At 35.6% G+C, this 14,117-nt stretch overlaps 1 pseudogene; it reads left to right on the top strand.

The window, feature by feature from the left end:
* The first annotated feature begins 469 nt into the window (after window positions 1–469).
* Window positions 470–569, top strand: LOC127116456 (uncharacterized; annotated as a pseudogene).
* Window positions 570–14,117: the final 13,548 nt, after the last annotated feature.

The following is a 14,117-nucleotide window of genomic DNA, read 5'->3' as shown; positions in this document are numbered from 1 at the left end:
ATTACTCTTATATGAAAAGTTTGGATGATTCTTCCAATTTGGGTTATAGGTATTCGAATAGGGGCTTCCTTGAGCATAGTTTACTTGCTCTGTTTGGATTCCAGTCAAGAGTTGACATTCCGCAGGAGTGTGGCCTTGGATTCCACAGACCTCGCAATTCTGAGTTATAGCAACCACGGCGGTTGGTGGTGATACGTTTAAACTTTCAATTTTCTGGACCAAAGCATCCACTTTTGCATTGACGTGATCAAGGTTACTTATCTCGTACATGCCAGTTTTCGGTTGAGGTTTTTCCACTGTTGTTCGTTCGGTTCCCCACTGATAGTGGTTTTGGGCCATGCTCTCGATAAGCTGGTAAGCATCAGCATAAGGTTTGTTCATTAGTGCACCACCTGCAGCGGCGTCTATTGTCAACCTTGTATTGTATAAGAGACCATTATAAAATGTGTGAATTACTAACCAGTCTTCCAAACCATGGTGTGGGCAAAGTCTCATCATGTCTTTGTATCTTTCCCATGCTTCGAAAAGAGACTCGTTGTCTTTCTGTTTAAATCCGTTTATCTGGGCTCTTAACATAGCTGTTTTGCTTGGCGGAAAATATCGGGCAAGAAAAACTTTCTTCAACTCGTTCCATGTGGTGACTGAGTTGGAAGGAAGAGATTGAAGCCATCTTCTAGCGCTATCTCTTAATGAGAAAGGAAAAAGACGAAGTCGAATTGCCTCTGAAGTGACACCATTAGCTTTAACAGTATCAGCATATTGAACAAATACGGATAAATGAAGGTTTGGATCTTCGGTAAGATTTCCAGAGAATTGGTTCTGTTGCACAGCCTGCAACATAGAAGGTTTAAGTTCAAAGTTGTTTGCTTCGATTGCGGGCGGAGCAATACTTGAATGCGGTTCATCTTGCGATGGAGCGGCGTAATCTCTAAGAGCACGAGCTGGTTCTGCCATCTCGGTTAAAGAAGGAAAAATGTTTTTGATATCAGGAAGGTTTATAGGAGGGAGATTGTTTTCAGCACGATATTCCCGAATTCGTCGTAAGACTCGGAGATATAGTTCGATATCGTTGATTCGTAAATAGAGCGGTTCGCCTTGAGAGCGAGTGCGTGGCATACAAATCAACGAAAGAAAGAATAGAAGGAAAAAGAAACCTTAGTCTCTACAGCGTAACGGAAGAGTTACGATATCGATTGAATAAAAGTCCCCGGCAACGGCGCCAAAAACTTGATCGCTCGACTGTGTGAGTCGAGAATGGGATACAAACTGCAAGTGCACAGTTCTATCGCGTAGTTTTAAAAGATATCGATCCCACAGGGACTTATGAATCGATGTACCGTTATCTAAGGTTACTACGTAAATCTAAGGTGAAAATGTTTGATTGTTTGGGGAAGGGAGCTAAGAGCTAAACTAATATCTAGATTAAATATCAATAAAACGGATATCGGTATGTAGTTCGTCAAAACTAGGGAATCAATTCCTTGTCGGTCTCTCGGTTTTAAAATAAATCGTTTCGACTAACTTTATTGGTTAAAGGTTTTATCTCAAACTCTCGCTCTGTTGAAGAAACCATGATCTTATGTTAATGTTGCTGTCACTTATAATTAAGTCAAAAATCATATTTTGAAAACAATAAAGTTGCAGAAACTCTTTTTAAGAAAATACTGACCGTTTTAAACACCCTTATCTCAAACTTTCGCTCTGTTGACTTAGGTTATACAATTAAATCTAAATGCTTAACTCTCGTCCTCACATTCAATCTTTAAAAATACTTTTTGGAAAAAGGTCAGAATTTAATTAATTCTAAAACTTGCTCTCGCCCTGAGATAGATTTAATGACTAACTTACACTGTCCAGTTAAAACCTCAAACTCTCGCTCTGTTGGTTTCAACTTCTTTATGTCTTTTACTTTTGTAAAAAATCTTGTTATTAAACCTGTAAGTTAAGACCATAAAAAGATTGATTCTAATTTTAAGTTTGAATAGACCGACTTAGTTTTGATCCCTCTTTCTGCTTACTTTACATACCGATACCTAGGCAAATTAGCCAGACATGCTAAATAAATAAGAATCTATATCATGCATAAACAGACTCATTCCAGGCATGCAATGTAAATAAACAGTAGAATAAAGCATAAAAATTAAATAACAATTAAAGAACCTGAATGCGTAATACAATGGTCTTGAACACTCCACCACAAGCCGGTAGGATTTGTTCTTCGATTCTTCAATTAAACAGTAAATTAAATCAAGGAAATAAAAAAACTCGAAAATAACGTAAGGTTAAATCCGGTATAAAGTTGCCCAGTAGTTTCCGGTGTAGAAACTACTACGCGAAAAATATCTAAAAGCTAAGAACGGGGAAAATAAATTGCAAGGGAAAAAGAAAACAAAGCTTGCAAAATAAAATAAATAAAGTGAACGATGCTGGAAAGGAAGAAAAATAGGCAAAGGCGTGAAAAAATAAATTTGGCAGAGCTTCCGCAAGACTGAGCGTGCAAAAACTGTGTGTCTGGAAGTTCCCAATTTGCTGCTATTTATAAGCTGCTGGTGTAACCACTTTTCAAGGGTTTCCGCGTGCATGGTAGTAGGCTTCCGAGGGTTAAGCGTGAGTGGAAGTGGGCTTCAACGTGGTCAGTTGAGTTCCTTGCGCCAAAAATATAGAGGACTGGTGTGACGTTCGTCACACCATGTGTGACGTCCGTCACAAGGCTGCTTCGCGTGACGCTCGTCACGCGTCCTGTGACGTCCGTCACAGGCACAGCATTGGTGACTTGTGCGCTTTGGGCTGGGCTTTGGCCTTTGGTTCCTTTTCTCTCCTTTTTGTTGCTTTTTACCCCTCCTTTTCTTCCCTTTTTCACTTTTGCTTCAAAATGGGTACCTGATATAAATAGAAAAGAAATACTGCATAATATCTGATAAAATGGGATAAATTAGCGTAAATGATAAAATAATTTAATTGAATTAAGTCTTAAAAAGCGATATAATTTCGTGTTATCAACTAGTTAGACAAATATTAGACTTGAATAACAAGATTGTCACAGGTAAAATTTTGGTTGGCAAGCAACAAAATTTCGATAGAATAGAAACTAAAATATGTAGTTTGGCAATCCCCGACAACGGCGCCAAAAACTTGATCGGAAAAATAGCAAGGGTACTATTTTTACCGATGTAGTAATAAGGAGTTTTATTTCCAAGTATCGATCTCAAGGATTGCGTAGGAATTACTTATTTTAATTTGATTCTATCAGAACAAAAAGATAATGGTTTGGTTGTTTTGGAATTTATAATAGTAGACACAAAAATAGTAAAAATAGTTGATTAAGATAAAAGATGCTAGGGTGAGTGGTTGAGTTAACCGGTTATGAATTCAGTCCCGATTTCCTTAATACATATGATACATTCAATCACCTAACCTCAGAATGTTCTTACTTAAGTCCTTAAGGAAGAAACTATTAAACTACCAATTCTTACTCAAATGTCCATTCAATTAATCATTGGTTTTAATCATACAAAATATCAAGGTTTACGGTGATTTACAAAAGTTACTAGTCCTAGATGATGCATTCATAAACCCAATTGTGTGAAAACCCTACCAATTATAATCTTGTTATTGGAAGTCATAGATTAATTTGTATTTGTCCGATACAAAAGCATAATAACATCACACAATTGAATTGAAATACGTAACATAGTAATCAAGAAATCATTGGTTCAAATTCATAGCATACGATAACATCAGGACCACCCCCCTAGCATCAGGGGGTTTAGCCTCTCATAGTACTTAAAGAACTCATAAAGTAAAGATTAGACATTACAAAGAATTAGGAGAGTTTGATCTTCAATGGTCGATACCCTTGAATCTCGTTGTCTTCAAATCCGCCGTATTCGCTATCTTCTCCAATGCAATGCTTTCGTTCGTCTGTCAAAAGGTGTCCTCTTCTTTCTCTTCCAAGCCTTCTTATAGCTTCAGATGACTCTCTTCCAAGCTAAAGGTCCAAACTACCCTTAATGAGCAGAATCGGTTCACACAGCAAAATCTAGGTTTTCCAAGCAGCGTCCAATCAACACGGTCGTGTAGTGGCACACGGGTGGCTGTGTTGTTCTTCATCATTAATTATTTTCAGCATAAGTTACAGTGGCAACAACACGGGCCGTATCCCTACATACGGGTGCCCGTGTTAATGCACTGTTTTAATCAACACGGCCGTGTGGTGGCACACGGGGGCCCGTGTCGATCTCTGTTTTTCTGCTCCCTCTCTACTCTGCTTGATCAACAACACGGGCAATGTTGTGGCACACGGGTGCCCGTGTTGACCTGCTGTTTTTTCATATTTTTGTCCTTCAGAGTGTCCAGAACTTCACCATTCTTGCTTTTAAACCTGTAACAGTGACACTACCAAACGAAGCATAAACGAGATCTTTTTGACATAAACTTGTAATCGAATGCAATGCAATACCAAACCAACAAAACATGCTAATTGACTCAAATGCAACTAAAAACAAACATAAATCTTACCAAGGTGATGAAAATATGTCGGATTAGCGGCGGGAATTCAATGGAAATGGTGACCGATCAGCTACCCAAGACACGATAATGTCATGTGTATAATTACCCTTTTACCCTTATGTCTATATTGAACACAAGGCATAGACTGTGTCATCCTTGTCCAGTTCAATATTGGGCCCATAGACATTTATCCTGTTACACAGGATAGGCAAATTCCATCTAGGTCACTCATGTCCCTCAGCATGCTTTGTGGAGTACCCATCAACTGTCTTTATGGTTATCCAGTTACAAACAACGTTGGATCAGCAATAAAGCACTCGACTCTACATCTAGGGTCCATAGTAGTTTCAGGTCGAAGAGTGGTATACACCATTATCACCATGAGAATAACTTATGACACTTTGCATAACATTCTATATAGTATTCTCATAGCGGGTCAATCCAGTATAAATATTACTCTTAATATTCATACCTATGTTTGAGACTTGATAACTCCTTATCCATGATCCATGAGATGTGATCATCAGTCTATAAACATAATAGTCTCCATGCTTTAATGTTATCCCACTTCACAATGAAGCTCGACTACGGATACTTTAAGAATAGTGTCCTTATGTTTAATGTGCTCTCATGATTAAGTCACACTTGATACATTAAACGGACTATCTATTCCAGGGACTTTATTAAACAAACATAATAAAGAAAAATCCTTTTATTATTAATAAATAATTCGATATAAGTACCAAAAGTATTGGCCTCTAGGGCTCACACCAACAAAAATACCTGAAATTGAAGTCTCTACTCCATTCTTCTTATCTTCCAGGTACTTTGGGCAGTTTCTCTTCCAGTGTCTGGTCTTACCGCAATGGAAGCATGTGCCTTCTTTTGCTATGCCTCCACTAGGCTTTAAAGCAGCAACAGTGGGTTTGGGTTTGGCAACTTCCTTGCCTTTCCCTTTGTCACCCTGCTTGGTGGGCCTTTTGTTCTGTCTCTTTCCATTTCCGATCATCAGAATGGACTTCCCTTTTGACTTCAGATAATGCTCAGCAGTTCTTAACATGGCGAGAAGTTCAGGAAGAGATTTGTCCATATCATTCATATTGAAATTTAGGACAAATTGACTGAATCTATCTGGCAACGATTGCAAGATCAAATCAGTCGCAAGTTCCTTTTCGAGGGGAAAACCCAATCTCTCAAGGTTCTCCACATACCCAATCATCTTGAGCACATGGGGACCTACAGGGGCTCCCTCAGCTAACTTGCCTTGAAAAAGGGCTTTTGAAACTTCAAACCTCTCATGCCTTGCTTGCTCTTGATAGAGCATCTTCAGGTGTCCGATCATATCGAACGCTGCCATGTTCTCATGTTGCTTTTGCAATTCTGAGTTCATGGTAGCTAGCATGAGACAAGCAGTTTCATTGGCATCATCGACATGCTTCTTATAAGCATCTCTTTCTGCCTTAGGAGCAGAACTAGGAGGTTCCTCTTCAGGAACAGGTTTCTCCAAGACATACAACTTTTTATCATGTTTGAGGACAATCCTCAGGTTTCGGTGCCAATCCAGAAAATTTGTCCCAGGCAATTTTTCTTTGTCAAGGATTGATCGCAAGATGTTGTTAGAAGTGTTTGTTGTCATGGTAATCTACATAAGAATTAATGAAAATATAAGTATCATTGACATATTTAATTAGGCCTTTAATTAAATATGCTCCCACTATTTTACTCAAAACAAATGACCCTCATCATTTGATTCGGAAAATCCCGTTGGAAGATTTTCTAGTGGGTCGAGATCCATATTTCACTTCGTTCTAAGTCCGCGTAGGCGGATTACACAAAACTAGGTTATTTAGGTAGGAACTCCTTCCAATTATATCTAATACAACTCTCGAATATTTTAGTTGGGTGAATAACTCCTTATTCCAATCCATCACATGGATAATTTCCAACTCTTGCTTCTAAATATATATAATCTTATTATAATTTGTTTAGTCAAGTTTGACCCATTGTTTTAACAATTGGATATTACAATTATCCCATCGCACCTTACTAATATAGAACATGCACCTCGCGTAGGCGAAACCTACATTATCCGATACTAGTCTTGATGAGTGTTAAAACTTGGAAAGCATAAACTTAATATTTAATTTGAGGGAATTTGCAATTATTTTGATCTCACCGGCTTATTTATCATATAAATTGTCTCTCACATGCATCAACATACATACATATGCATCAACATACATATATAATGAAACAGTTATGGCCCCTAGCGCAATTGTTCTCCCAAGCCAATGAGAGAACCTAAGCTAACCTAATAACGATCTAAGCTTCTCCAAGCAAGATCTTCAAGGTTGTCCTCCTTTGGCACTGACTTCTTTGCTTTCTTCATAACATTACATTACATAAAGAAACTCGTTTTACATACGAGGGAGTGAGATGAGAAAAGAAGTTACATTGAGAGATTAAAAGAGAGGCACGACACGCAGGTCGTATTTTAAAACCTAAAACAAAATAAAGGAAAACTAAGGCCATAACCGATCACCACAAGACAATAATAAACACATTATTATTATTATCAATTTTAATTCTTTTAATCAATTAAAACCAAATTAAATCTCAACGACCGATCACATTACGCAGAGTTAGCCGAACGGGTGATTTTTGCCTTGCGTTAACCAGTTAACCATATACGTTAACCGGTTAACACTGTTTGAAAATCTGTTCATAATTTGTATTCTGTTTTGCGTTAACCGGTTAACCAAATACGTTAATCGGTTAACACTGTTGAAAAACTGTTAGAAAGCTGTATTCCGTTTCGCGTTAACCGGTTAACCATATGCGTTAACCGGTTAACACTGTTCGAAAAGTGTTTAGAAAGCACAACTCTTGTGCAGTCACAACCCTAATTGCATAACTCTCTGACAACACAACCCTTGTGCCGTCACTAACCCTAATGCACCAATTTCAGACCATCAAACACATCTCGATTGTTGATTCAGTATGATTGATCAACACGTCACTGCTTCACCATACTAATGTCGGATCAAGAAGCAAACGACCATTGATCGCTCAAAGGAAAACAACCATTGAGTGTTTAAATGAACGAAACAAGAACACTATATCATATATAATGTATTTCGCATCAGGATTACTTATATCATATATATAACTTGATCGATCTCAATTTAATCTTTGATTCATTCTGTCTTTAATCGTATTAATACAGAAAATAAACAGTTATCAGATTCATGGTTTCGTAAGTGGCTCTGATACCACTGAAGGAGAATGGCGATCCAAAATGCAGCGGAATTTAAAATTTTCTCCTTTAATAATCCTTACGAATGGGCATGATCAGTGATAGAATCGTTACCTCTTGTGGCGATCACGAACGTTGAACAATGACAACGCCTCTACTCAGTCCACACGAATGGATTCCTTCAATCTCAGTGCTAGCTGCTATGAATGAAGGCTTTGAGTGAGAGAGAGAGAAACGAAATGCAAGAGTGACAATGCTTCTACCCAAGGGTTCTATTTATAGAACCACTTGTGTGTGCTTCAAGCTAAAAGCCCACTTAAGTGTATTTTAGCCCATATCTTATAATATGCCCAAAATCACTTAAGCGTATGGTACCTTACCATATTTCGTATTCCATTTAAGTGCACCGTACCTTACGGTGTTCCTTAGTTACTCTATCTCTCATTAATCCTTCCTTTGTGTGTGACCCTGTAGGTTTTCACGACGTTGACAATTATATTAAATCATGCATTTAACATAATAAACAGTGAGCGGTATCTAGCAACACATCACTGCTACCCAAGACACGAAAATGTCATGTGATCTGACAAATCCTTCTATGATAATAATTATGTGTATAATTACTCTTTTGCCCTTATGTCTATATTGAACACAAGGCATAGACCGTGTCATCCTTGTCTAGTTCAATATTGGGCCCATAGATATTTATCCTGTTACGCAGGATGGGCAAATTCCATCTAGGTCACTCATGTCCCTTAGCATGCTTTGTGGAGTACCCATCAACTGTCTTTATGGTTATCCAGTTACGGACAATGTTGGATCAGCAATAAAGCACTCGACTCTACATCTAGGATCCATAGTGGTTTCAGGTCGAAGAGTGGTATACACCATTATCACCATGAGAATAACTTATGACACTTTGCATAACATTCTATATAGTATTCTCATAGCGGGTCAATCCAGTATAAATATTACTCTTAATATTCATACATATGTTTGAGACTTGATAACTCCTTATCCATGATCCATGAGATGTGATCATCAGTCTATAAATATAATAGTCTCCATGCTTTAATGTTATCCCACTTCACAATGAAGCTCGACTACGGATACTTTAAGAATAGTGTCCTTATGTTTAATGTGCTCTCATGATTAAGTCACACTTGATACATTAAACGGACTATCTATTCCAGAGACTTTATTAAACAAACATAATAAAGAAAAAGCCTTTTATTAATAATAAATAATTCGATACAAGTACCAAAAGTATTGGCCTCTAGGGCTTACACCAACAGAAAAAGAGGATGAGTAAGTTAGGCTTGAGTATAATAACATGATTCAGATTGGTTTGCATAAGATGAAGGCTTATGACCGCATAATTGTGGATTTGTGTTTTTACGATATCCTTAGTGCGCAGGTTGGTACCTATCAATATAATCTTAACCGAATTAGAGTTTGCGGTCCAACATTTGAATCCCATTATTTTTCATGAATCTTTATATTAGATGCTCCTTTTTTCAAAGATTTTTTATATGTGTAGCAGCTTGTTTGAGGACAAGCAAAGGTTTAAGTATGAGCGAGTTTTATAACCATGAAATGCATTACATTTCCGACTCGATGTACATGCATTTTTATCCGTTTATATCAATTTCATGCCTTTATGTAGTGTTATGTTGGTATTTTCCAAGTAAGAATTGGCATATGAGAAAACAGAGCAAAGAATAGCCAAAAAACGAAGATAAATGACAAATCAGCATGACGAAAGTCAAAGAAGGACATTTCCAAGTAAGAGAGTACATTTGCATGCTAGTTGTTGTTGAGATTGTTGAATTATGGATTCATAAATAAGGGTTTATATTTTACTTATTGGTTTGTTTCGTTGTTCAATAAAAGAAAATTTTTATATCATAGATGACTACTTTCACAAAAAAAAAAACAAGGATAAAGTTAAATGAAGTTCCACCATATTGACCAAAGTTATCTTACCTAGTTGCACCTAATAAAAAATCTGAACAAGGAACATACATAGTAATGAAGGATATGGTTGATTTCAAGTTCAACACAAAGTATCCAACCTAACTTAGATGAGGAGATTTCAAGTTAATGACGTTAAACGAGCGCTTGATGATAGGATATCCATCGAAATAATATATTTTTTTATTTGACTTCTTTTTTTATATCTTTGCTTCAAAGTAAAGACATATGGATTTGAATCTGGTAGCTTTTATTCTCTCATTTTTTTTTTCATTTTATTGTTTACTGTGTCTTCTCTTTCATTTTTTTGCATGGTGGTTATTATTTCTGCTAATTTTTTTTCTTTGATTAATTTTGCTTGTTTTTCTTTGCCTTTAAAAATCATATATTGCTCCTAATGATTTTTCAATACTGTATGTTTCACTTTTATAATATATATCATTCATTTTGTCAATATATGATGTGTTTATTACAAAAGTAAAAATTGTTTTTAACTTTTTCAATAATTAAAGAAGTGTTTTTCTGTCTTCCTTGAAACATAAAAGAAATGTAAATAGTTAAACATCATTTTTTTTAAGGATAAATTGGTAAAAAGTTTCATAAATAAATGCTAAAAACAACACATTCAATCACAATATTATTATTATTATTATTATTATTATTATTATTATTATTATTTATTATTATTATTATTATTATTATTATTACTATTATTATTACTATTATTATTATTATTACTATTATTATTATTATTATTATTATTATTTTAGGTTTATAGAAAAGTAAATAGCTTTTAATTTGTTTTACTTTATATCAAGGAGAGATAATTGGATGGTAAAGTGCCACAACTCTAAGTAAAAATTATTTTGAATGCACATAATTTTTTTTTAATAATATTTAATTTTGTAAGTCTATACTTAAATGAACTATATTTGGCATTATGTACAGGTAACTATTTCAGATTATATAGATAATACTTGTTCAAAATCTTTTTGTTTTTAGTCTTTTGAACGAATACCATAATTTAATTGTTTTATTCATGTAATTGATACAACATCAAATAAAAATAATGTATTTGGATCCCATTACTTGTTTGTGTTTTGAAAATTTCTATCATAACGGCATAGTACAATGATGAATGCAAACCCCAATTTATAAGTCTTGAGTAGACAATTTTTTTATTAATATAAAAATATTGTACGAAAATAATTTATATAATTATTAAAAATTATAAAATTAATAATATCTTAAATTTTTTTTAAATGAAAGTAGATATTACAATATCTTAAGAAATATTAACAAACTATTAAGTAACCTTCAAAACAACTATATTTATAGAAGTGGTGGTTTGACTCATCAACTTTATGTCAGAAGTTATAATATTTATAGTTGCATTCGATAGAACAATACTAATTCCTAACAATGCATAATTTCAACATTAGTCCCACATGAATGAAGAGTATCTGAGTATTAGATAAATCGAGGATTGAATTCATAATTGTTTAAGCATATTTCCTCAACCATCATAAATCTCTCATCATCTAAATCGCATGTATAAATCTTTTTTTTTTAGTAAATACCAAGACATTACCAATCATAATCGTAGCCCTCTAACATTAGGATATTTCTCATTCAATCCCAATGCTCCAACTCTTGTTTTGAAAACCTTTTGCCATAAACTAAATTGCTAATCTTTTAAAATCCAAATGCTAAAAACATAATTTTCTAGGAACATTTAACTGGTAGTCCTACTGATAGTTTTGAGGGTAATAATGTGACTCACATCGACAACTTAGATATTTTTTCAAAATATTGGCACAAAACCATTTTTTGACGGGATAACACTAATACAATAAATGCAAAAGAGTTATTTTATATTCACAATGTCTTTGCATCCACTAGAGTCAATTTTGCCTCATTTATGTTGGCGCATATGCAAGCAGTTGACATTGTTAATTAAGGGCTTATTTCTGTTGGATGAGTGATTACCTCCATAGCTCGTGCAATAGGCTTAGAAGCCGAGCTAGCCATACTTGATCCTCTACCCATACCTACCTTGATATTACTTCTTGTCGTCATATGCGGTTGATTAAAACTATGAGGGATGAGAGATATTCCCTGATGATTAGTAACAAAGAGGTCCCTAGTGTTGCTTTACCTTGCTCGAACCACGCAAATATGCATATCATGGAAAATTGGTTCTATAATTTGAATGTCGGTGCTGAGGCCGGACCGATGCCCTTAGACGTTCCTGAGAATTCCAATGTTGGAGGGGACACCGATGATGAGTATGATCAGAGAGAGCAAGACTCTCTTGTGCATGAGCCACCACCATACCATTCACCTCATATTCCTGATTCACCTGCACATATCTCACCATATTTTTCTGACCATTTTGCATGTACTTATACCAGAGCCACAAGCACTAAACTTGATAACATACTTAGTGAGATGCATGCCCAGAATGTCATAGACGTCGAGCGTGACAATCTGATTTATGCCATGCATCAATAATAAATAGATATGATACATCATATGAATCAAATGCAAACACAACAAACAATCATGATGGAGCAGATGGGTTAGATGCAAGCTTTTTGGATGGATTTGACAAATAATGTGCAACTGATTCAGGATACCCATGCCTCACTTTTAGGGTGTGAGCGTCACATGAGGGCATCATAGAACACCATGGCTGGTAACGTTGAGTAGATTCAGATATCACAGACCGCCATGGTAGAGAAATCCCAACAATGGTAAACCTTCTGAACTCCATGGAACATCGCCACCAGCAAATGGTAGAACACCTTCTGTTTTCACAAGCAGCTGAAGATCACCAGAACAACCACTTGGATTCCTTATCCACGTATTTGACTAGAATGCAGGTCCTGATGGATGGCGGACATGAGCGTGGTGGGTATGTTCAGGGTAGGCATGATGGACGAGGTTGTTGGAACCAAGTCCAAGGCAGTGGTCGTGGCTAGCACTGACGCCTTCACAGATCTCATCCAGGTTCCTCATTATTTTTCCCACTTTTATCAAAACATTGAGGACAATGGTTCGTTTAAGTGTGGGGGAGGAACTTTACTGTTTTATTTCCATTTTATTACTTTCTAGTTAGATATATTGCTTTTCTAGTTTATTTCATGTTTATTGGGATTTTAGTTTAATTGTTGTTAGTCGCGTTAATGCATGTGATGTGGAGTCATTTACGCGTAGCCTCTTGATGTTTATTATTTCTTCCATTTTCTTGAGCCAAATAAAAAAATTTATTTTCATGACTTGGAAACTTATTGCATGATTTGAAAACATATAAGCTACAAATGAAATTGAGGATAGATTGTGGAGACTTGAAAAACTGTACAAAATCGGTATCGTTTTAACACCTTAAGTCTCCTAAACATGGATACTGATTTGAGTACTTAGTATGTCATAACCTTGAATTCTCATCCTTTAATAGTTCTTAAGTAGTTTATTTAGAAATCAACACCATCCTAAGCACACACTACCTAAGAAGTCGATGCAAATAAATGATTGATCTTAGGCTTAAAAGAAAGAAAAAAAGAATAAAAAGGAGTTTTCCTTTTAAGTTAGGTGACCATCACCCGATCATCTAACCCAACATTACAAATCACTTTACTTATTAGTATTTGATCCAATGTGCAACAAAAAAATTATTATAAGATCATAGTCACTAACAGATTATCTTACTATGAGTGTGAAAAGATAACGGGTTTAATGTGATTGCACTAGAACGAAAAAAGACGAAAAAGAGGATGAGTAAGTCAGGCTTGCGTATAATAACATGATTCAAATTGGTTTGCATAAGAAGAAGGCTTATGACCACACAATTGTGGATTTATGTTGTTACGATATACTTAGTGTGCAAGTTAGTACCTACCAATATAATCTTAACCGAATTAGAGTTTGTGGTCCAACATGAGTATTTGAATTCCATTATTTTTTATGAGTCTTTACATTAGATGCTGCATTTTTCAAAGATTTTTCATATGTGTAGCATCTTGTTTGAGGACAAGCAAATGTTTAAGTATGGACGAGTTTTATAACCATGAAACGCATTACATTTCCGACTCGACGTACATGCATTTTTATCCGTTTATATCAATTTCATGCCTTTATATAGTGTTATGTTGGTATTTTTTTTGTTGCTGGTATTTTCCAAGTAAGAATTGACATATGAGAGAACGGAGCAAAGAATAGCCAAAAACGGAAAAAAAATATGACAAATCAGCATGAAGAAAGTCAAAGAAGGACGTTTTGAGCTTGTGGCGTTCGCCACAAGGACCGGGAGTTCTCCATGGCCCCTTCACTTGCCACGTCACCCATGTTGCACTCATGATTTTCACCATGAGGCCAT

Source organism: Lathyrus oleraceus, chromosome 1 (assembly GCF_024323335.1).
Source record: "Lathyrus oleraceus cultivar Zhongwan6 chromosome 1, CAAS_Psat_ZW6_1.0, whole genome shotgun sequence".
Classification (NCBI taxonomy): Eukaryota; Viridiplantae; Streptophyta; class Magnoliopsida; order Fabales; family Fabaceae; genus Lathyrus; species Lathyrus oleraceus.
Note: the sequence above shows the minus strand (reverse complement) of the source record. Positions and strands in the feature narration are given on the sequence as shown.